Source organism: Equus przewalskii, chromosome 1 (genome assembly GCF_037783145.1).
Source record: "Equus przewalskii isolate Varuska chromosome 1, EquPr2, whole genome shotgun sequence".
In the NCBI taxonomy this organism is placed as follows: Eukaryota; Metazoa; Chordata; class Mammalia; order Perissodactyla; family Equidae; genus Equus; species Equus przewalskii.
In genome coordinates, this window is record NC_091831.1 from 14,387,403 (window position 1) to 14,403,167 (window position 15,765).

General features: G+C 42.3%; 1 long non-coding RNA gene across 1 annotated transcript in view; it reads left to right on the plus strand.

The window, feature by feature from the left end:
• Positions 1 to 1,071: 1,071 nt before the first annotated feature.
• The window catches only part of LOC139082339 (uncharacterized), a 32,307-nt gene continuing 17,613 nt past the window's right edge, over positions 1,072 to 15,765 (plus strand). Inside the window, exons 1-2 of the long non-coding RNA XR_011538358.1 lie at positions 1,072 to 1,251; positions 1,881 to 1,987. This is a non-coding gene — a long non-coding RNA (uncharacterized lncRNA). The remainder of the gene's footprint in view (positions 1,252 to 1,880; positions 1,988 to 15,765) is intronic.

A 15,765-nucleotide genomic window follows, 5' to 3' on the forward strand; every position in this document is an offset into this window, starting at 1 on the left:
CTAGAATAAGACATTCATTCATTCAATTTTCGTTCAATCAATGAATATTTCAGATATGTCTTCAGCACTATAGTGGTGGTAAGCACTTTGCTCAAATCATGGGTCTGAGGCTACAACAAACAGGGACTTGTGGGACCTTTAGCATAATGGAAGAGGAGAGGGCGGTTCATCAAGTTTCATTGCAAACATAGTAAGGGCAGTGGAAGGGAAGCACAGTGCGCTCTGTTCACAGGTAACTGATTAGTGTGTGTTCCTGCAACTCACCTACAAGGTCTGTGGGGCAGGGACCATTTCTCTTTTTGCTCACCTCTCTTTTGCTAGTGCCTAGCTCAGTTCGTAGTCCAGATATATTTCATTAAATAAATAAATGTTATTGTTCTATCATCTAGAATCCCAGTTACAGTGTTTTTCTGCCTCTTCCAACTGACTTTCATATAGCAACAGAAATGCATCTTTTACCATAATCAGAGTTAATGGGTAGGCCAGCATCCCAGGCCATCAAAAGTCAATAAGAAGCCAAAGAAAGTCCATTATCAAGGACGTGGCTTAAGGTGAGGATCACGGGCAGAATCACAGGGTCTGGCTTCTTCACAGTGAAAGGAAACTTCATCCAGAGAATCGCCAGCATCCTGCCAGGCCCTCTGCTTTGGCAGCTTCAGGCACCTGTTAAAACATGTGGCACCTAAACAGAGCTGGTGTCTACAGACATAACCACTGTGAGCTGCATGACGTCTGCTAGCTAAAAGAAAAAAGTCATCAAGGCAAGGTTTCGATTAGCCACAGTTTTAAAAATGTTGATTATTTCTGGCTTTGGTGATATTAGTCAAAAAGTTTATGTAGATAGTTATCAATCAACTGATGCCCTCTTGAAACACCTATTGAGTGTAGGATCCATTCTGGGGAAAGAACAGAGGTAGGAGCTGAGATATCTGTCCTCAAGTTAGCTTATAACTGGATAGGGAGCTAGTCTCTATGGCGCGTTTGCATCTCTGCTAACTGTATCCATTGTCTCCTCTCCTTCTGTGAAGTCACTCCTCCCCCACTTTCAGTCCATGTGCTTCAGGTAGATTTGACTCCACCCAAGACTGGAATATGTGGCTTGGATCAAGCTAATCAGCTCATCACATTGTCCTGTTCATGATCAATGAGATTCTGACTGGGAATGTGGTACCAAGATCTTCCTATCTCCCACTGCATAGGAAGCTGGCAGGATAGAGCCCTGGGAGCTGCTGGCAGTCACCTTATGCCCAGGTAGGGCCACCGAACGAAATCAACGCCAAAGATACGGAACTGAGAACTGGAGAGAGGAAAACTGGATCTCAGGCGCAGCATCTGAATCAAGACGGGCGTGAAATCGACAGAGTCCCCCCTGGACTCTGTTCAGTTATAACAAACAGCAAATTCTTTTCTTTCTTTTTTGCCTAAGCTAGTTTGGTTTGCATTTTGTGTCACCTGCAACCAAAAGAATCTTAACCAACATAGCGATACTATAGAAAGGAAGTTAGCAATAAATGCTAAAAGTCAAGAGAGTGGCCATTTTGGGCTATAGATGCAGTAACAGAGGAGGCAGAAAGGGAATATCCTGGGCTCAGTCTGGTGTGTTCCTTAGTAGAACAGTGTGGCTGAGGGACATCTCGGAGAGCAGAGGCAGAAAACAATATGAGGTAGGCTCCTGCCAGTTCATTGAATGGCTGAACAATGAGTTTGGAATTTAACCTGTGGCCCTTAGAACTTTTGTGCTGAGGAATGACCCGATGAGGAGGAAATTGATTCTTAAGGATATTCAATTTTGTCAATCAGCTCTCCACACAATTAGGAGAGAGGGCCAGGCTGGCTTGAAAGGCAACTTAATGCTTTGTTTGTTTAACCATTCTTTGTAGAGGCTTTTAGCCCATCAGAGGATACTTTACGTTGTCCTGTTCTCTTTGGTGACAGAAAGCAAACACAACAAGGAGCCCTCACCTTACCCATGAAGACAAAGAGCCAGGTAAATGTACCATTAGCCCCCAAGGAAGATGGCAGCAGCGTGTCAGTAACTGTCCAGGCTGCTTTGGGGGATGTCAGGCCTGATGGTCAACCACTATACTGCCTTTGGATAAACCTTAGTCTTGAAAGTGCATCCAACACCAGGTGACAGCAACCTGGGAACTACCCAGATCAGAGCCTCTCGAGTCTAATAATTACAGGATCCTTACATAGGAGCTTCTCCGCTTCTCTTTCCCAGGAGACACAGAGCGTGTGCTTTAGGCGTTTGACTGAGGCTCAAACACATTGGATTAAAACCAGATCTGCAACTTGTCTCTAGAATATTCCTAAGTGAGTCTACTACTATCACTATGGATCCTGCTTATAAATTGGGGGCAGAACTGGGAAAATCAAAAGGAATGTTTTTATTCTCTTTGAATAGATGTGTAGACTCTGTGACTCCAGCATTGGGGTAATTATCTTTCAACAGCAATTAATTCCGAAGTTCTAAAACATAGAAGTAAACAGTTCCTTTTCTACATAGCGTTTGTTTTAATATACCATTACAAATAGTAGAAAAAGGCATCCTTGAAGATAAAATTCCAAAGGAGGAGGAAATTATTTCAGAGAAAATTTTGTAGGCTTTTAAGGATAATATGAGACTCACAGTGGTATTATGTGAAAAAATGCCAGAACATCTGTTATGTTAAGTATAACAACAACAAAACCCAAATAAATCTCTAGTGAGGAAAAAAACTCATAATAGATTGTTGTGGGGCTTCTGCATTCGTTAAAGGGAAACTGGCAAAAGCCCTGCAGTGGGAACATGATGGGGCAAAAGTAATAATATGATCTGAATGAAACGATGCCAACTTCCAGGGTCTGCTAGCTCAGTCTTCTCATGCCTGGCATATTTGTGCAACGAATCCGAAGTCACAACAGCTAGCTCCCAAGGAAACCAGCTGTCAGTCACATACAACTTTGTTCTTTCTTGTTTTCTTCATTGTTTTCAATATAAGCATTTTTCTATTAATAAGAAAAGTGTGATCTGATTGGTGACAAAAAAAAAACCACACACACGTTGTCAAGTCAGCTTCCTTCCGTTCATTTTAATGCGTAGCCATGCCATTTGAGATGAAAAGACTTTAGTCTAATCTGGCTAGATATTAAGAAATAAACAGATGAAATGCTAAAATCATAGCAAATGTTCAAAATCCAGATTGGCTCAATCTGATTTATAAAATTTTTGAATAATTTTCTAAATACAGCTTATACAGGCAAACTTCCATATCCTCAGGAAATAAAATGCTCCTGATCTAGTCGAATCTGAGAAGTCTTAGCACTGTGTAATACATTTAGAATTTTTTGAGCAAATTTAAGAGATCCGAGGTCTAAATTGGTCTAACCAGTAACAACTTGACGTATTCTTTACATCTTAAAAACAAAAGCTTCTAAATAATTGGTTAATGAGCATTAAGCATCTTCAAGTTAAATGTCATGATGTGATGTTTTGCCACTTTTAAGGTAGAAAGTCTGTCCCTTTTGGAACAGAGTAGCTGAAATCTCAAAAATTTAGTAAATCTAAATAAGAGGAGATTGCTGAAAGATCTCCAAAAAAATTTGTCACATAGGGAAAGCCCTTGGCTAGAATATTCTAATGACCTAACCCCTGCCGTCCTCTCTAGACTCATAGTAAGTCACTGATGCCCTGGCTCTCCACCCTTCAGACATAATGATCTTCTATTAGTTTCTTTTAAGTGTCAATTTTTCCTGCCACTCCCTCTGTCTGGAACATTCCTTCCCACTCAACTCTTCACATGGCTAGTTTTTTCTCCTCGGATCTCAGATTGTCATTTCCTTTGGTGGACCTCTGTTATGCATGCCTTCTGGGCATTTCTCCCCACTTCTTTTGGTAGCAAAATCCAAATTTTCCTTTGGAGGAATCAGCCTGCCCTACCCTCAGTTGATGAGATTTTGGAGGAAGAGGCCAAACCCTTTCTATGAAGTTCCAAGGCATATAACCTAGCTCTGACTGCAGCGATGGGTTCAAGGATTGGCATATGATTTATGATTGGCCAATGAGGGTCAGCCTCTGAAGTCTTTCTGGAACCCATGAGAAAGAGGTATTTTCTTTCCACAGGGTTGGCTAAGTTGGTAGGACGTGAGCTTGGAGTTGCAATGGCTATCCGGGAAGCACAGGAGGAGACTGGCAGGGGGCGGGGCTTGGGGGAATAGAGAAGACCGGAGAGTCAAGAAACAGAGAAAGGGACAGAGAAGCCACGTCCCTCCCAATGACGTTGACTAAGGCCTCCAGTACTCATGCCTGCTTGCTTGCTTTCTCTTTCTTCCTTTTCCTTTTTCTCTCTTTCTCTCTCCCCCTTCCTTCCTTCTTTTCATTTCCTCTCTTTCTTTGCTTTAAGTGTTTTGAGTTTGGTTTTTGTCACTTGCGAACCAAAAACTAGGGACTGATGGGCTTCCTCAAAGAGGGCATTTCTGCTCACACCATCTACAGCGACTGCTTGCCCCTTTCTCATTATTTTCTTAGCATGTTGGGGTTTTAAAAACAGCTCTAATCATAAGTTGCAATTATTTTATGGTTTACACATTTATTCTCTGTCTCCCTCCATAAAATATAAGCTGTGTGAGACCCGAAGTGCCAAACTAAGGAGGACATTTTATTCTCTAGGCTCTAGGATGGCAGCAATGGTCAAATCTGAGTTTTGGTCCAAAAAAAAAAAAAAAAAAAGGAGTACAAAAGCAATAAGAATATTAAAAGCAAGATATGAGTAGATAATAGAAGAAACACTTGTGTGTCTTAGAAGTCTATATCTGCTCTTTCTGTAATGGGAGACACTTACTAACTTAAGTTAGTAACCAATATCTTTATCACAAGGGTCGGTTCACAAAAGAGGAGCCTTGAATTCCAAACCTTTCTGTGGAGCATCAAACATCATATGGGTGGTGAGTGCTTTTGGTGGTGCCAGTTATACTGGATAATCCAACAAATGAGCCTTGGGAATTCGTGTATAAGTGGAACACCAATAGTTCTCTGGAGCTCCGCTGAATTGCAGGCTTTATGTATTTTGGTATTTAGTTAGATAACTCACTGAGTGAGTCAACAGGCGGGGAGGATCCCACGGAAATGGCCATGAGTTTTCCATGTCATCAACTTGGGAATATTTAGGGGAGAGGTGAGATTTCAGAAACTGTTGAAATGTTGTGGAGGGTAGAGGTCTCACAGCGTGCCGAGTGGGGCTGGGGAAGTGCAGGCCTACAGCGCTATATGAGAGGGGGGTCAGGGAGTTGTCTCGGCACTCCTCTCTCCCCACCCCCAGCACTTGGGATGGATGGAAAAGCTGAATAATCTCACCTCTGCCTTTCTGCGTGAGGTATTAGTTCAGGATTCTAAAACTTACTCCACAACAAAATGACCTGAGGACGGGGCCAGCCTCCTCTTAGAAGGACCCCCTGCTTGGTTTAATGCTCTGCTGTCACTGTCTTGAAATTCTTTGTAAGTTTTTAACAAGGGGCTCCACATTTTCATTTTGTACTGGGCCCCACAAATTATGTAGTTGGTCCTGCCTGGGGGAGTTGGCAAATGCAGGTATCCAGGCCCTGCCCCAGAGCATCTGATTCCAAAGGTCTTCATGAGTCTCAGAATCGTCATTTCTGACGCATAGCCTGGGTGATTCCTTACGGACCACCCTTGCAGTAATATTTGCACCAACGCTAACTATAGACTCACTTAGGGTACCCAGGGAGTTTAAATGAATTTTCCTAAGAAGAGCTGAGGTCTGAGAGCATGGAAAGGGCAGGCCCCAGCATTTACAATAAACTGGAAAGAACATTGTTCCCAGTTCCCCCTGAAAACAACTTCTTTCTGTCTTAACTCTGTTGTTTCTCTGATGATCACTGCAGTGCTTAGAAATCCTTGGATCCCTGGGTTTTTAAGAGATCCCTTACAAAGAAACTCAGAAATGCCAGGATCACTGTCATCGGTTGTCCAGAAAGGAGAAGGGCTCAGGGTGCCTAAATTCATGACCTAAATGAATCTCATGGTAACTGACAGTGATGGTTAATACAAAGGAGCAGTCCTTCCAGCCCTTTCCTTAGCAGACTTCACCAATCATGGCCCCAGACATCACTAATCACTCACATCACTCATTTCCACCGAGCCCAGGTAAGGGCCCAGATCCCCTCTCAACCAAGGCAGCACCCCCCCCCCGCCCCCCTCCCCCCGCCCCCCCCCCCCCCCCCCCCCCGCCTCCCCACCACCACCAATGAACCAGACTTGACAATGCAGGTGAAAACTATTTCCCAGGTCTATCAGTTGGACCCGGAATGGGGAGCCAAGGCTAAGTGAGTGTAAAAGAGTTACTTTTTTTCAGGTAAAGTGGAACCATTAAAAGGGTCACTCCTTTTGAGGATAAATTTACTTACCAGCTGCCTGTGTTGAAAATAAACAGAAACCCAACTCTTTCAGGGGAATGATATTATCACTGTCCCTCCCTCCCCTGGGGTGGTTTAAAACTCTGGGGCCCTCAGAGTAACTTAATCACTTTTAATGGGAAAAGTACTGGGTAATTTTTATTAACATAGCTCTGTTTAACCAATGGTAGGGCAGACCTCTTTGAGTTCAGATAGGGTTGGGGGCTTCTCGACTCAGCTAAATTCATTAACTACTGTGCTTCCAGAGGAAATGGAGGAATGTGCATCCTTCAACAGGAGGCAGCTCCGAGGTTGCCTCTGAGATCAGGATCTCATTAAGACACAACAGCACATCTTGAGAGCTCTCTCCCCAAACTGACATTCCTCTGAACTAAGCTTTTGGTTGAAAAATGTCACACATACTAAAACTCACTTGAAAGTATATTAAATTCCAAGACCTTGCTGTTGGGTAGAGATGGGGGCACATACAGCCCAGGTGATTCTGGGATCCAGAGCTCTGGTTCCAACCACGGCATTATTGAGCACTTCATCAGGGCACAAGCGCTTTCTCTCAAACACAAGCTGATCCAGCCACTGCTTGCAACATGCTGGGGGTGGGAAGGGGGGACAAGGCTGCAGTCAATCCAGCCTTTCCAGAGGCATCCTTGGAGCTTTACAGCTCCTGCAGTGACAGTGTTTAAATAGGAAAACAACCCCTCCAAACAAGCCAACAACAAAATTCCCTTTGTCACCTTCTATAATGTTCTATATAATTCTATAATATTTTAAACTTTAGAAGGCCTTGCATCAGGATGTGTGCTATGTTAAGAGCAAAGCTGGAGGGAAGGTCACAGGGACAAAAACATGTGAGCAACAGTTTAGTAAATTTCAGTCAGGAAGTTGCTTGACCTGTGAAATTCATCATCTCAACAGTGTTTAACTTTAGTAGCAAAAGGAGACATTTTCCCCAATCAGCTGCACCAAAAACCTGTGTGATATATACATATGCAAATATATAGAGGAAGGCCTGGAAGGAAACACAGTCACCCCCCTCCCCCAAAACACAAACATAAAGGTGGTCCTCTTGGGGCTGGGGACCTCGATTAGGAATGATGTTCAAAGAGGGCATGGTCTTTTTCAAGCTTCCATTTTTCTCAAGGAAAATGGACCCAGTTGTGAGTTATAAAATTAAAAATTACTTTCAAAAAATATTTTCTATGATCTCCAGATGGACATTTCATGTCTACACCTGCCCTTTCCCCAGCATCATGCTGGGTTTTACAGAAAATACAAAAAGATGTAGTGCCAACAAATTACATGTGACAAAGAGATGAGCCAGTGTGACAGGGAGGCTGGCTGGCTGGCTATTGTGAAGGCAGCTTAAAACCAGGCAGACACTTTAGCTCTGGTCTCTTAAGCTATGCGGGTCCCTGGTGGAGAAGGAGAGAGGAGTAGCCTGATGGGGGTGGTGTTTGAATTAGGGGCTCTAGGAGGAGCTGTGGGTGGCAGCTGGAATCAGACAACCCACCCAGATGATCTTGTGGGACTTGATGAGAGTCTGTGTTAGGCAGCAAGAAAGATGGAAGGTGGGAGAGATGTGTCTAAGGAGCTGTCTGAGTGTAGTTCAAAAATGATACTGTGGTTTTAAATCTAGGAGACTTGGAAACCTGGTAATGCCACCTATATCTCCATATTGGAAAGGGGAGTCTTGGGAGTTGAAGAGGAAGAGAAGCTAGTGAGAAAACCAAGGAGGAGCAGCTAGGAAGCCAGGAGAAGAGTGGCGAGTCTCACAGACAGGAGTCACAGAAGCAAGGATTTTCAAGGCAGTTCGTCAGCAGTGTTCTGCAGACAAACCATAAAGAAAAGACTAAGGGACATTTTCTCTTTGAATAGCAGGGTCTAAACTCATGCTTTTGAGGACCTGGTGCTGTCACTCAGAATTCGGAATGCCGATATTGACTTCTTTTGTCTATTTGTCAGTTCCCCACAGTTTAATGGGTCAACTCCTCAAAACAAAGATGGGACTAGCCTTCTCAAAAGTCAGCAGAACTTCCTCCTAAAGCATCCGTTCAGTCTGTTGTGAGAGGAAGCTGTCAATTGACTGGGGGTGGATGGGAACATGTATGTATATATACACACACATATGCATGTATATTTTTTAAATCAACACTGCACAGGTTAATCCTATAAAGTCATAAAAAATCCACATATTTTCTCTCCAAGAAATAGTAATATAGCACAAATATAGCATTAAATTCAGAACTACTCAAACTTCTTCATTAAATGTCATTTCCAGTCAGGAAGGTAAAGTAGGGGAAATAGGGTAATTTCTGCTTGCTCAACGAACAATTGAGATATCTGAGAGCTTACTCAGGTATTTCACTGTTGTGAAATCAATTCAGCTCATTGCTCCAACTGTCATGTCTGCAGGTTATGTCTGTATTTAAGAGACTTAAATATTTATCAGTATTTTTATTGAGTCATTTGAAAAATTGGCTTCTGCAGCTCTCTATCATTGGAGGGAGAGTCCCGAGGAAGGGCTGCCCACCGCGACAGAGCTGGGGATAGTCTCCCATTTCATCCTTTGCCCCCTCTCCGCTCTGACCCCCACCAAGAAGTACACGTTTCTGAAGAAGCAGCTTTGGGAATGTCAATTATGCAATTGATTATCTCTGAAGATAAACATGAAGGGGGCGTGGGAGAAATATTCTGCTCAAAAGCTGTGCTGAAGCTGCTGAGAGAGGATTACTTTTTCTCCTTCCTCTCTCAAGCAGAATGATTCTAATTGTGAAGACAGCTCTGTTCTCATATATGTTTTTGTTTTGTAAGCCTTTGGTAAATATTATATTATTTCAAATAATTTAACATATGTTAGGTGACAAAAATAAATTAGCACCTGTCTCACTTAGCCATCACTGTATTTAATGTAAAGATAGTGATTTTGTAGATCTGCATCTTTGTGTGTGATCATATACGTGCACTTAAGGTTAAAAAAGAAAATCAAAAGCCTACAGCAAAGTAACATGGTATAATAAAAAGAGCTGAGGGGCTGGCCCGGTGGCATAGCGGTTAAGTGCACACGTTCTGCTTTGGCGGCCTGGGGTTTGCCAGTTCAGATCCCGGGTGTGGACATGGCACTGCTTGGCATGCCATGCTGTGGTAGGCATCCCACATATAAAGTGGAGGAAGATGGGCATGGATGTTCGCTCTGGGCCAGTCTTCCTCAGCAAAAAGAGGAGGATTGGCAGCAGTTAGCTCAGGGCTAATCTTCCTCAAAAAAAAATAAAAAAAGAGCTGACATCTCTTCAGTGCCTACTATGTGCAAGGTGCTGTATGAGGTATTTTATATCCATTATCTCATTTTATCTCACAGATGTTTGAAGGTAGATGGGGCTCTCTTTTTTTTTTAACAGAGGCATCAACCAAGACTCACAATGGTTAACTGACTTGCCTAGGATTACCCAGCTGGTGAACGTTGGAGTCAAGATTCAGTTCTAGCTCTAGCCACCCAAGGTTATGCTCTTTCTACTCATCTCCTTGCCCATCTCCATTATAGAGAGGAATTTCCCAAGCACCAATGGGCTTTGTACTCCCTGCATTTGATTGTGTAACATTTCCCAAGGGAACAGTCCAAGAACACACACATCCCTCGATCAGCGGTTTTGGACCACACTCCCCAGAGTTTGTTCAACAAGGTGCTTTCTCCATCAAAATGTTCTTAATTTTGAGCTGACTGAAGAGCCTAAATCATCATCAGGTAGGGAAGGCTTATAAAGACTCCATCGTCACAGCTGTTCACAGGTGCTTTCGGCTCTTCAGCTACTTGTGTAAGGCAGTAGCCGTAGCCTCCAACAACAGGGACCATCTCATTCTTCCTGCTTACCCCAGAAGAAATAAAACCTATCCATTCCCATTGGTGTTAATTTTCCTACTCTTGAGCATATTTGTAAAAGCATATAGTGCCATATGGATGGCAAACAAACAAACAAAATCTTTGTCTTTTATTACATTTGCTTAATGATCAAAGATTCCTAACTAGACCTTGCTTCCTACATTGATCATTTGCATTGAATATGCAAATCTTCTCTCTTGCCAGGCTGGTCTTGAATATATTTACAAGAATATCGATGCCCATTGTTTCACTTAAAAATAGATTATGAATACTGACCAATATTTTTAGTCAAAGATTTTGATCATTTTCAGATTAAACTTCACACTAGGACTTAACCTCAGTTGACTTCCAACAACTTTCAGGTACGCATTCCCGCAAACCCAGAGTTTCAAAAAAATGCATTAAATAACCTTAAAGCCCTTTATGAATAATTATGAGTTTTTAAGTTTTTGTGAATCTGCATATTAATTCTGTCCCATAAATAAAACATGAAGCAAAAATCCAGCGTGTTGAGTGTCAAGGGGATAGAAGAAGAGAAGGAAAGATAATTATCAGTTTAATGTGGGACCATACTTAACCTAAAAGATTACCTCCAAAATTGGTGACATCCTAAATATATATAATATACATGGATGTTTTCATTTAAATAAAAGGAGAAAAAGATTTGTATTGAGTTTCTGCCATTTTCATAGCTCTCTCAGCAATCCGTGGTTGAAAAAGCAATTGTCGGAATTTTTATTTGCTAGGGATTAATCCTTCCCACATATTTAGTTCCTTTCTTCCCCATGCACTGTGTGCTTTGATGCCATATAATTCACATTTCATATTTGCTGTGTGTTATTTGGTTATCCATCTATAACTATAGGCTTTCTTAGATGAGAGACTTAATAAGCTGCTACAGGCAACTAAATTGACTGGATTTTATTTGCTTTCAGACCTTACACACATAAAGGGCAGGAGGAAGCAGAACTGGCGTCCAGATGATTCCAAGTCAGTCATGCTCAGAGTCGCTGGGGTGGTAGCACGGGAACAGCGGCAGCCCAGGGGGTGTGGATGGGAATCCATGACGATCTCTGCTAAGAGCGTGATGCTCCCAGACACCATCTTTGCACCTTTAACCGGTTTGCAAATAAGAGCGACAATGATTAACCCAAGGCTCTGTGGGCTCGCAGAGCCTCTCCCTTCACTAGAACTTGTCCAACTAGAGCACTGACTCTGAAATGCATGTTCCTGTGCCTCCAATGTCCTCCATGTTTATAAATGTCTTCTGAGAAGAGCTCAAAGTCCTCCACAACTTTCACTAATCATACCTGCCTCCATACGTAATTTTCGCTTACCAGCCCAACTTGGACTGTCACCCAAGGTGGCTTTTCTCTCAAGATTCCAAGCTGCCTTCCCCAGGACATATGATGGCCAGAGCCACGTGGGGTGGAAATGGGTTCTGCACAGGATACTCTACTGCTTAATTGGTGAAAAACAGTATCAAAGACTTTTTGAGGGCTTTGAAAAGGACCAGCCAAGTAATGATAATGGTACTATGGACTCCCGAATTTATTTAAAATGTTACTTTCTAAAGGAATTTTTACCTAAAATGCCATCTTTTCCCCACTTTCTGATTCCCACCGAGCTGGATGGGGCAGGTGCCAGGAAGGCCTTGTTGTAGATGGGGACACTGAGGCAGCCTTCCCCAATGCCATAGAATTTGATAGAGTTTCCAGGGCCTCCAGTGACTGCAAAGGTGTGCAATTATGGATGCTCTACTGCAGTTACTTTTCTTTTCTTTTTTGATTTTGTTCTCTCTCTTCCTCTCCTATTTTTTTCTGTCCCATTTGCCCAATTATGAAGAGTTGGCATGCCTAAAAGTTTGTGAAAAATGGGCATATGATGTACAGCATGGTGACTATCGTTAATAATACTGTATTCTATATTTGAAAGTTGCTAAGACTATAGAGCTTAAAAGTTCTCATGACAAGCAAAAAAATTTGTAATTCAGTATGGCAATGGATGTTAACTAGACTTATTGTGGCAAGCATTCCACAGTATGCACAAATATCGAATTGTTACATTGTATACTTGAAACTAATGTTATCTGTCAATGATATCTCAATAAAAAAATAAAAAGAAAGAAAAAGTTTGTGGAAAGACAAGTTTAAAATAACACACATATCAGCGACTTAATTTCACCAACTCGGCCTGCTCCTAGTGTTACTGAAACCGAAGTGGGTCCCCTCCTGCTGAGTTAAATCAGACTCTCCACCCAAAGTAGTTGTCTCACAAAGTAAAGCATATTGGCAGCAAATAGGGGACCATGAGGAATCATTTCCAGAGTCATGGCATCCCCCGAACAAAGGGAACCAGGGCCATTTATTTTGGATGGAGAATGAATATTCAAAAGGGAGAGGTGGGTATTTGCTTGCCAGGCTCAGTTGGAAAACACACTTCCACATACACTGCAGGTTATGGTAATAAGGCCTAAGCTCGTCCTGGAGAGATCTTAGTGTTAAAAGTAAGGCAAAGGTCATAGGCGTAGCTCTCTGGTGAGGCTTGGTCTAGTTCAGGGTGGTTTAGTGATTGCATCTTCTTAACATAACAAAAGGAAAAATAGCAATTTGGAAAAACAGTTAAAATATGCAAACTCACCCTTGAGTTTCTTGGGGTAAGTGGTTGGTGACACCAGCAGTAAAACATGCTCTCGGTTCAGTTGCGCAACCAATATAGAATCAATACAGAAATCAATACCCTTAGAGAACTTCTCATAAAAAGCCAACAAAATGGTGACTTAGTGTTAAAGCTCAACAAAATATACTGAAGTTTGGCAAAAGGAGCCTATGGTTTGGCCTGATTTCAAAATGGGTTCTAACCACCATTGCTCCACACACCCTGAGCACGATGGGCATGTCACTTAATCTCTTGGAGCTTCAGTTTCCTTATCCACAAAATGAGGATGTTTGGAAGAGTCTTATGGGGTTTAGAGACAAAAGTATGCCATGACCTCTGAGTAACCGTGTCTCTGAAAGTCTTCTCTGCTATGGTTACATACAATAGAGTTCTCTAATGACAGACAAGCTGCCTCATCAAAACAGAAGGATAGCTTCATTGTCTGATCCATTTCTTTTTGAAGACCTTCCTGTTACTGGCATTATGCTTGGTGTGAGAGGTTTAGAGTAGAATTAAATAAGCCTTCCAGCCTCCATGAGCTCAGAGGGCAGCCAAGGAGACAGAGAGACACGTAACCCGTTTCAACCCAGTGAGGATGGAGATCTGAATTCTTCTGGGGACTTGGGCAGGCTGCGAAGAAGAGAGCATCTTAACCAGATTCTCAAAGCATGAGCAGGACATTCCCAGAGGGAGGAGAAGCAAGGGCCATCTGGCAGAGAAAAAAGAGGAGCAAGGTCATGGAGGTGCAAAAGTCCCTGCATTCTGGAGAGAGCATCGAGGTCCCCTAATTCCCACTTCCATTTTGTAGACAAGTCCTTGGCCCTTACTACGTACGTACCAGGCGCTGCTCCATCCTCTGGGAATGCAGCAACAGGCAAGGTCCCTGCCCTCCGAGAGCTCATAGTCCTGTGGGGATGCCAGACAGTGAACAACAACCAGAAAGCAGAAGATGGACAATGAACCAATGCTGGCTGATGGGGTGGAAGCGATTGGGAGCTGCTCCAGGTGACCATCCAACTTGTGAAGGCGACATTTAAGCTGAGACCTACCTGAATGACAAGCAGAGGCCATGAGAAGATCCAGAAGAGAGGATTCCAGGAGGAAGGAAAGGCTACTACGAAGGCCTTGAGGCATGTCTAAACAATGGAAGGAGGGCTAGATATCTACACCCCTTTCAAGACTGCATTCGAGAGAAATTCCACATAAAAGAAGAAGAAAGGGTATCCCTAACTGATCCTGAAATTCAAAAGGAGTTAGAAGTTTCCAATTTTGGAGAAATCACCTTTCCAGAAACTCCTTACAAACGTCAGGCAACAACTAATCATTTTGACTACCATGATTTCCTTTTTCCCACTGGTTCCGCCCCATTAGGAAGGGAGAAAGCGTTTGTCATTAAACTTGAAAGTTTATAAAATGTGTAAATTCAAACTACTCCTATGTACCAATAGGTTCTAGTTGCTGAAAAAATAGGCATACACAAGTGGGATGGGCTTGAATATTATCCAAATTCAGAGAATCTATTTCATAGAGTGATAATTCTTTTGAATTTCACAATCACCATTCTATACTTTTTGGTTTTAAGCAAGACTTTAGTGCATGGGTTGGTACTGGCAATGCTCGATCTCTCTAATGAATGGGTTGTCAATTCAATTTATTAGTGAAAAGGAACGTTCTTAAAGATCTGGGGTGAGAAGAGAGCTTGGAATTCCAACTGAGGAGGGGTCTGCCCCACTCAGGTTAAGGGAATGGTAGAATAAAGAAGCATGCACCTTCATAAAAACCTTTTTAAAGTTTATGCTCTTGTTTATAAGTCTGTTACTTAATTATCACTAATAGATGATAGAATAGACAGCAAAATTCCTTCTTTGAGCTACACAATTGGCCTCATTGCTGGACCTCCTTAATTGAATCAACATTTTATTGACAGTACACAAATCATATTTGGCTGATTTCTCTACTTGTATTCTAAGATAAATCTTAGATGATAAAACTTTGGTTTCTACAGCCAACATTTTAAAACTATATAAAATTGAAAAGGCTGTGCTCTGGATCAGCAAGAAAGCAATGTTTTGATAGTATGCTTGCCATTGTCACATTAAAGCAAAATCTGAAATGCATCACATAACTTAACATAATCAACAAATATTGTGTTTCATTTGGAGGGCCTGGAGCTATATTTTTCCCCCTAAATTGCGATATTTTCAGCTAACCTTGTAGTTCACAGCTTAAGTTAAGTCTGCCATGTGTAGGACTTGCACAAATGCATGGGCTTTATATTATAAACTCAGCTGCAGTTTAAATTATTAGGTAAACTCTTTTCATGGAGCTCTGACACTGTAGAATCCACAACAAAAATAGTAGGCCAGCTGCCCACACCGCAAGGAGAGACCCTCATTAGATGTCATTTGCATTCCATTAACTACCAAGCAGTGGGTCAGTCATTGCCCGTCAGGCATTCAGCTCCTTCTTTTTGTGTTAATTAGCAGAGAAATAAGGAGTTAATGAAGATCTTATGATCTGTGATGACTCATCTGGCTGTTTCAGAGGAGTCGCCACTCTGGACCACTTCAGCGCACCCTGCTCGGATGCTCTGAGCAGCGCTGGGGGGAGGCTGCTGAGCGAGCCTTCGGAGGGGCGTTCTCAGGGGCCTGTGGCATGGTGGGCTTTGTTAGCTCAAGATTAGAAGGAGTTAATTGCTTCAAGATTGCTGGGAGATTAGGTTACTGGGTGGGATGTATCTATGTAAGCATATGTCAGCACTAGTTAGAAGATAGGAGACGCTTATTTTAATAAACTTTTGAAAAGAAGAATTAATTTGTCAT